The sequence below is a fragment of the Triticum dicoccoides genome, chromosome 4A, assembly GCF_002162155.2.
Source record: "Triticum dicoccoides isolate Atlit2015 ecotype Zavitan chromosome 4A, WEW_v2.0, whole genome shotgun sequence".
Classification (NCBI taxonomy): domain Eukaryota; kingdom Viridiplantae; phylum Streptophyta; class Magnoliopsida; order Poales; family Poaceae; genus Triticum; species Triticum dicoccoides.
Genome location: NC_041386.1, coordinates 612,056,535 through 612,065,293, shown reverse-complemented (window position 1 = coordinate 612,065,293; position 8,759 = coordinate 612,056,535).

Sequence of the window (8,759 nt, the reverse complement as noted above, 5' to 3'; positions counted from 1 at the left end):
CCGCCTTCTTGAGCGTGCTGGGGCTGATAATATTTCACACCTCAGCTATCTGAGGCTTGGTGAAGGCGGGAGCTGGAGGCGTGTCCTGAGAACTGAACGCCAGACGACGCCTGTTGCAATTGGATTTCTCCGCCGTACCAGCTAGATCGCGGTCGTCTTGGTTGGGTTCTTGAGAAAGAGGCCCGCAGAACTCGTCAGCGTACCCATGTTCGGCAAAGTACTTATCAACTTTGGTAAATGTACCGTCGTCGTTGTCGTCGCTGTCCGGATCCTGTGCCATAGGGCTGTCCGGATCCTGTGCCATAGGGATGTCCGGCAGGTCCGGTAACATTGCGGCGTTCTTGCCATGGCTTGGCGCCGGCACGACTGGCGGTCTTGTCTGTGGGGTGGTGTCCCCCGCCCCCAAACGAATCTGGCTCTTCGTCCAAAGCAGGGGACAGTTTACGGAGGTGCTCAGGGTCATCTCATCTTCTTCGTCGGCCCCAGCGGGTCGAATCGGAGGTAACAGCTCATCGCAGCCTGGCAGCACCCGAACCACTTCAACCCTATACATTGTGGGTGGCATCGGATTACCGTGGAACATGGGGTTGCCCGGTTGAACGATTCTACCCTTGGCGACATCGACCAACTCGGCGCCCACGAAGTGCAGAAGAGTGCAAGGAACGTCGGCGGTGCCCTGCGAAAACATGTACAGGGCGTCAGGGATGCCCAGTCAAAGGCAAGGAGATGAAGTCATCGCCCGAGAGGCTTAGTTACCGTGATGCCGTCGAGCTCGGCTAATGTCGAGGCACCGCCAACGGCGGGCGTGCAACTGACGGAGGGGGCGCTTGCTGGCAAGGTGCCGGCCGGTGTACACCCGGGTGCATTAAGCTCCAATGCCCGTGCCGGCGCCGGAGACACCAATGGCGCCGCCGCCGGAGACACCAATGGAGCCGCATGCACACTATGCGAGTTGCTGGCCGTGAAGCTGGGAACCGAGGGATGCCCCTGTTGGCCGCCCGCAATCCACATCGTCAGCCCATGAATCAACATAGGCACCATGGCGTTGAGCGTCGTTCCAAGTTGTTGTTGCACTTGCTCTTGGACAAGCTCCGGAATTCGCGCCACTTGTGCCTTGAGTTCTTCAACCTCGCGCGTCTGGCTTTCCGAGCTGGTCTTTTTCTCCTTCCGCACATTAGCGGTATAGTATGACCCCCATTTTGTGGACAAGCCTTTGTCGGCCACACGACCAGCTGACGTCGGCTTAGTGAGCTTATCCTTGTTTTTCATTACGTTCAACGCCCTATTTAAAGGGGTGTCGAAAGGGGAGCTCTTAGACGACCCGGCGCTACTGCTTTCAGTGTCCTGCGAAAGGAACATGAACCATTTAGAAATATTGGGGATTAATTAGAGTGCAACCATATGGAGCTAATTACGCGGGGGTGTATTCCTTACCAGAAGAAGCTCAAGCGCCCTGGTCTTTGGATCCGTGGTAAGCTCCTTTGTTATCGGGTTCTCCTTGTACCGGGCCCTGACATAGTTCCTGGTCTGCTTGTCACCGCTGTATTTCTCGAAGCGGGGCGGTAGGCCTTGCTCGGCACGCTCCGCGTCCTCCTTGTCCCATATAGGCTCCACCACTCTGTAACCGCCGGGACCGAGTTTGTGTTCCCCTAAGTTCAACTCCCGCATTTCTTTCCCCCACTGACTTGATTCGGAGGTTGCACTGCTCTCGCACTTGATCTTGAACTCCTTGTACTCATCTTCGCTCATCAAAGGATATTTCGCCTTGATCTTCTCATAACTATCACCTTTATCAATCATTCTCTTCACTGCGCTTTTCCAAGTAGACAGGGTCGTGCTCATCTTCGTGAGGGCGGCACTGTTCACTTTATTCCCTGAGAGGCGTGTGTTTTCAAATTCGGCAGAGAACATGTATCGTTCGTGCAGCTTCGTAAAGAGGAGGTTGCGCAAATTCCCTCGGTCCTTATGCCTAAGGTTCTCGGTGTTGATCGAGACAATGCTCCGGAGAATGCACCCGAGCTGAACCGAGTACCCCTTGACTATATGTTTGGGCTCCGTTGGATTCCCGTCGGAGTCCACTTGAGTGAATTCCTCCTTGACGGTGCGGAGCGCATTCGGGCGCCGGTCCTTCCTTTGCTTCTTCGGTTGGCCGCCATCTGTGTGTGCGCCGCCATCATCAGTGGTGGCATCCTCGGCGGCACCATCAGTGGTGTCATCCCCGACGCCACTAGGGGTTGTGTAATCAGGATCGGTATCTTCCGCGGCGTCCTAATAGCGGTGAGGTTGTTCCTCCATCTCCTGGGACAGCTCCCAGAATTGCTTGCCGCCCGAACCACCGGCCTCATCGTTGTGGGCCATGTTTCGCTCTAAATAGGAAAAAAGTTTGGTCAAAAAGTTGTTTATTGTCAAGGAACAAGATCATGGTCTCATCATTTAGGGTTTGTCGACACCGAGGCACCCTAAAAGCCTAAGCTTTCATCATTTAGGGTTTGTCGACACCGAGGCACCCTAAAAGCCTAAGCGTACATCATTTAGGTTCTCATCGACACCGAAGCATCCGGGGCAGCCAAGTTAAGTTTTCATCATTTAGGGTTTATCGATGCCGAGGCACCCTAGGTTGGCCTAATCACTTGGCACTAATCACTTGGCTCTATTGCCACCTATGGTTTAATACAGCAAGAATAAAGGGGCAGTTGATCCTACTTAATTAAGTACTAAGATACCCTGGCCCATGCATTAGTAGCAAGTATCTCGTTTATCCGATTTTTAGCAAAGTCATGCTAAAATTCACGGAAAATTTCAGCATGACCTTTGCTAAAAATAGGACATATGGAGTACCCGAATTTGCCGGAATGGAAGTTAATCGACATTCCGGCAAACTCAAGGGCCTCTCGGGGTACCTGCAAAATCATCACGACACAAAGGGCCTCTCAAGGGCCTCAAGCAGCGGCGGCACTTCAAGAGCGAACTCAATGAGTGTGAACCAACAGAGTGTGGGTCACCACAGATTCTGTAGTCAAAAACCTTCAGGACAGAGTGAAAATAGTTACAATATGCTTGCAAGTAATTTTTCTGTAACTAAGGCCCAATATGCCTGCAAGTAAATCACAATATGCTTGCAAGTAATTTTTCTGTAACAGTCTTGCCCCTATTTGAAGGACAAGCAAATAGATACAATGGGTAGCTTTGGCACAATCCTAAGGCACAATCCTCTGACTAATTCATCACTGTAGGCCGGCATGAAACACACTCCTCCAAAAAAGCCTAAAATTCCACTATTATTGCACGTAAAAAAGCCTAAAATCCACTAGTATTGCCTCTAAGAAAGCCTTAAAAGTCCACTATTATTGACAATGAAAATATGATCTGAACTGTAAGGAGTTAACTGAAAAATGAGTGTTAACTGAAGTTTTCCATTACAGATCATAACTGAAGTTATTCGTAGAATATAGTGACATCAAATGCAGTTAATTAGTCTTAATTGAATCTTAGTAAGGTTCACTCTGAAGTCAAAAGTCCCCAAACAGTGAAAGGGAACAAACAAAAAAATGTTCGGGAAATTCCAAAAGAGTCTAAAGGTATGGTTTGGTTTTTGGTTCCAATTTGAAAACCCAAAATTTCATCAACACATTAATTATAATTTGTTTGTGCAAATACTTCTCTCAGGCAGCCACACACATCTTTCTTCATCTAATTTTTTCCTACAGCATCATTGAACATTTGAAACTTACCAGCTCAACTTGAGAAAAAATGGATAGACAGGGACATTTGTGCTTTTTTCCATCTAATCTAATCTACCTCTGCTTGATTAACTATTGTTTTGGTTTTCACTTTGTGCCAGCCCATTAGATTAGTTGGTAAAGTACATGCTTCATCTTACATTCCCTACCTGTGTGTACATGCATTTGCAGGCTTTCAGGCCCTGACTAATTAACTACATTGCTGATCAGAGACCCTGCTGTTTACTGGGAGGTGGCAGTACTACTGTGCTAGTGTGCTAGTACTGGTTTTTATTCTTTGGAACCTTCTACTTATGAAGCTCTCTCAAGTAAAGATTTTCAACTAGTAGTACATTTTTGTATGGTGCAAAAGTCCAGCAGCACTAGAACTGAACTGATTGATCTATACATGTTGTAGGAGGAGCTATATCATTTTCTCCATGGGGAATTTTGTGTAGGTACTTAGACAGCCACACACATCACCAAATTTCAACAGGAGGCGGATACAGACTTACTAACCAGAATTTAGCTAGCAGTGCAGTAACTTGCAAGTGTTAATAGCTATAAACACTGAAATATGCATTTCTATCCACAAGCTGTCAAATATCATCAGAAGATAACAGACACGGTCGAGGGGAGGGAGGGATGGAATGGGGAGGAAGGGTGGAGAGGGAGGAAGGAGGAAGGAGCAGAGGTACCTGGGCGGGCGCGGCTGGTCGCCGGAGGGGTTGGGGTCAGGGTTGTGGTTGTGGTTGGCGGTGGCGGCGTCGAAGGGATGGCACGATTGGTTGTCGGGGAGGCCTCCTGGGCGCCTCGGTTGGTCGTGGGGAGGCCGGCGGCCGCGGTCGTCGTCCTGCACCCCGTGCCCGGACTGAGGTAGAGGCGGCGCAGGGCAGGGGCCGACGCGGGGAGGCTATCGGCGACGGCGAGGTCGCGGAGGTGTCGGCTATGGCGGAGCTGCAGTGGTGGGGGCGCGGGGGCGGCGGCGCACGTAGGGGCGGCAGCGACGTGGGGCGGGGCAGCGCGCGGGGGTGGGGGGGGGGCGGACTAGATCTGGCGACAGGGAGGGACGAAGGGGTCGGGCTAGGTAGAGCTAGGAGGGAAGATTACTAATGGCGCACCCCCGAGCGGTGCGCCATTAGAATGTTTTTTCTAGATAGCAATGGCGCATCCCAGAGCGGTGCGCCATTAGAATGTTTTTTATATAGCAATGGCGCACTACCAAAGCGGTGCGCCATTAGAATGTTTTTTTAGATAGCAATGGCGCACTACACGAGCGGTGCGCCATTAGTATGTTTATTATTATTATTTTTTGTTGCTATTTTTTAATATTTTTTTATAAAAACAGTAATAATTTTTTTTATGAATATGAAAAAATATCATCAAATGGGGGTGCTCGGCGGCGGTGGAGCGGGCCGGGGAGGGTGCGGTGGGTCGGCGGCGGCGGTGGAGCGGGGGAGGGTGAGGTGGGTCGTCGGCGGCGGTGGAGCTAGCGAGGGAGGGTGCGGGGGAGGGGGATCGAGATCGAGATGAAGGGGTATAGCGATCGAGATTTAAAAATATTCATCAAATTTGAAAAAATATTCATGAATTCGAAAAGTGCCCATGGAATTTAAAAAGTAAAAAAAATAAATATATATACTAATGGCGCACCGGGTAATAGTGCGCCATTACTAGTTTAAACTAGTAATGACGCACTGTGAAACGATGCGCCATTAGTAGTTTTGCAAAAAAAAGAATAAAAAAAATTACAGTAATGGCGCACTGTCTGCTTGGTGCGCCATTACTACTTAGAACTAGTAATGGCGCACTTTGACCTGATGCGCCATTAGTATGTATGGAAAATGGAAAAAAATAATTTAATACTAATGGCGCACCCTGTTTCTGGTGCGCCATTAGTGTCTTCCACACTAATGGCGCATCACCAACCGGTGCGCCATTAGTATATACTAGTGGCGCACTGCTTCCATGGTGTGCCATTAGTATCAATCCTATCTATAGCCCTTTTCCTAGTATGTCCCTCAACAACGCTTCTTTTGCTTCGTCTCGGGCGGTGTCCATAGTTTCTACAAATATTTACAACATGGCAATTATTATTCAAACATGACAGATGGATATATTAGTGGCAAACGTAGAACTAGCTACCTAATCATAGTAAGGAATCATATATATTAATTAGTGGCCTCGACGCTGCTTCTCTAGGGTTTGGGGTGGTTTCGACAACGCTTCAAGGGTTTGGGGTGGACTCGACAACGCTTCAAGAAGGGGGTAATATTGACCCCCCCCCACGTGTTGAAGCTATCGGGAGGGGGTATATATCGACAACGACGACACTACATCTATGTCCCTCGATGACCCTCGTTCCCGATAAAAAAAGAGGAAGAAGAAGAAAAAAAGGGGAGAAGAAAGAATAGAGGAGAACTCCTCTATTCTTTCTTCTCCTCTTTTTTTTTCTTCTTCCTCTTCTTTTTTTATCCTCTTCTTCCTCTCATGTTCGAGAGGATCGCCGAGGGGTTGGGAGGTTGCCTAGTGTCAAAGGATTCAACAAAACCATGTCTTCATCATTAGGCGAAAGTAACAGGTGCATGATGGTACGAAGCTCTCCAAAGTTATTTTGGAATGGAGTCCTAGATAGGATAATTCGCTTTTTGGTACAAAGTTCAGCAAGAACCTTCCAAATATCGTTATTTGAAAGGCCTTTGCTGAAATTCATACAAAAAGGCAAATTATCCTATCCGGGACACCATTCCAAAATAACTTTGGAGGACTTCGTCATGCCCTGGTTACTTCTGGCTAATGATGAAGCCATGGATTTCTTCAATACTTTGACACTAGGAAACCTCTCTCTCGACCCCTCGGCGATCCTCAACCCCTCGAACCCTCGACGACCCTGGAACCCTCGACCCCTCGGCGATCCTCTTCTTCCTCTCATGTTCGAGAGTATCCCCGTGGGGTCGGGAGGTTGCCTAGTGTCAAAGGATTCAAAAAAACCATGTCTTCATCATTAGGCGAAAGTAACAGGTGCATGATGGTACGAAGCTCTCCAAAGTTATTTTCGAATGGAGTCCTAGATAGGATAATTCGCTTTTTGGTACAAAGTTCAGCAAGAACCTTCCAAATATCGTTATTTGGAAGGCCTTTGCTGAAATTCATACAAAAAGGCAAATTATCCTATCCAGGACACCATTCCAAAATAACTTTGGAGGACTTCGTCATGCCCAGGTTACTTCCGGCTAACGATGAAGCCATGGATTTCTTCAATACTTTGACACTAGGAAACCTCTCTCTCGACCCCTCGGCGATCCTGGACCCCTGGAACCCTCGACGATCCTGGAACCCTCGACCCCTCGGCGATCCTCTTCTTCCTCTCATGTTCGAGAGGATCGCCGAGGGGTCGGGAGGTTGCCTAGTGTCAAAGGATTCAACAAAACTATGTCTTCATCATTAGGCGAAAGTAACAGGTGCATGATGGTACGAAGCTCTCCAAAGTTATTTTGGAACGGAGTCCTAGATAGGATAATTCGCTTTTTGGTACAAAGTTCAGCAAGAACCTTCCAAATATCGTTATTTGGAAGGCCTTTGCTGAAATTCATACAAAAATGCAAATTATCCTATCCGGGACACCATTCCAAAATAACTTTGGAGGACTTCGTCATGCCCTGGTTACTTCCGGCTAATGATGAAGCCATGGATTTCTTCAATACTTTGACACTAGGAAACCTCTCATATATATCCATCTATAGCCACATACATATATAAATGGAAAAAATGCTATGAACAAAAATACATATATATCAATGCATACATCCATGGATCATCATTGCTCATATATCCATAGTCATATATAAAAACTTTCTGCCTATGAACAAAAAGCTTTCTATGAACAAAAAACTTTGTATGAACAAAAAACATTTTTGACATATTTAGCACATTCTAAATTTTCCTAACTCTTTTACAACCACAAAAAGTACTCCAACTTCATGACAGTACCCACACTCCATTTTACCAAAAACCTTCTGATCCATAGTTTAAATATTTTAAATTTCATTCAAATGAAATTTGAACCAGATTCAAATTCCTTGCTGAAAACCTATTCTAAACCAATCAAAAAATTCTGAAATTTTGCCATATACACAGAGAACATACATACATAGATACATTTTTATAAAAATGCAAACAACAAAAAATCTAAAAAAGGACATATACACGCTCCTTCTGTTCCTTCTTCTTCCTTCTTCCTCTTTTCTTCTCCAACACAACACTTTTTTTCTTAAATGTTACATATGAACATATAAAGAGCATTATACAGCATATACAGAGCATTATATATACAGTGAACATACATACATACATACATACATACATCTTAACAAAAAAATGAAAAATAGGCCGCGGTGGTCGGCGATGGCGACGATGGTTGGCGGTGGAGCTTACGGATGGCATGCGGGGACGGCAATGAGAAGGAAAGGGGAGGAGGCAGGGGCTCACAGCGCGGGGAGAGGTCGAGGTCGCCGGCCGGAATCGGTGTGGCGGCGGACGAATGGGTCGCGGGAGCCGGCGTGGTGCTTCCCCGGAGCGACGGCGACAACGGGCACGGGGAGGGGTCGGGGCCGGCCTGAGGCAGAGGCGGTGGCGCGTGGGGCAGGGACGGCGTCGGGGCGACGCGGGGCAGCGGTGGCGTCGAGGCGGCAAGGTCGGGGCAGCGGTAGAGCGGGGCGACGACGGCGTTGGGGCGGCGCGGTGAGGCGGACGGCGACGGCGCGGGGTGGCGCACGGTGGCAGGGGCGGCGACGATGGGTGCGGGCGACGATGGCGACGGCGATGGGCACGGGCGACGGGGCAGAGGGCGGCGGGGCAGCGGGAGAATGAGGAACTGAATGAAAATTTTACAAGTGTTTTCTTATATGCTGAGACCATTGGTCCCGGTTCGTGGAACCAACCATGACCAATGGTCCCCTTTAGTCCCGGTTGGTGGCACCAACCGGGACCAAAGGTCTCTTTTTAGCAGCCCAAAGGGCGGGAAGCGGAGGCCTTTGGTCC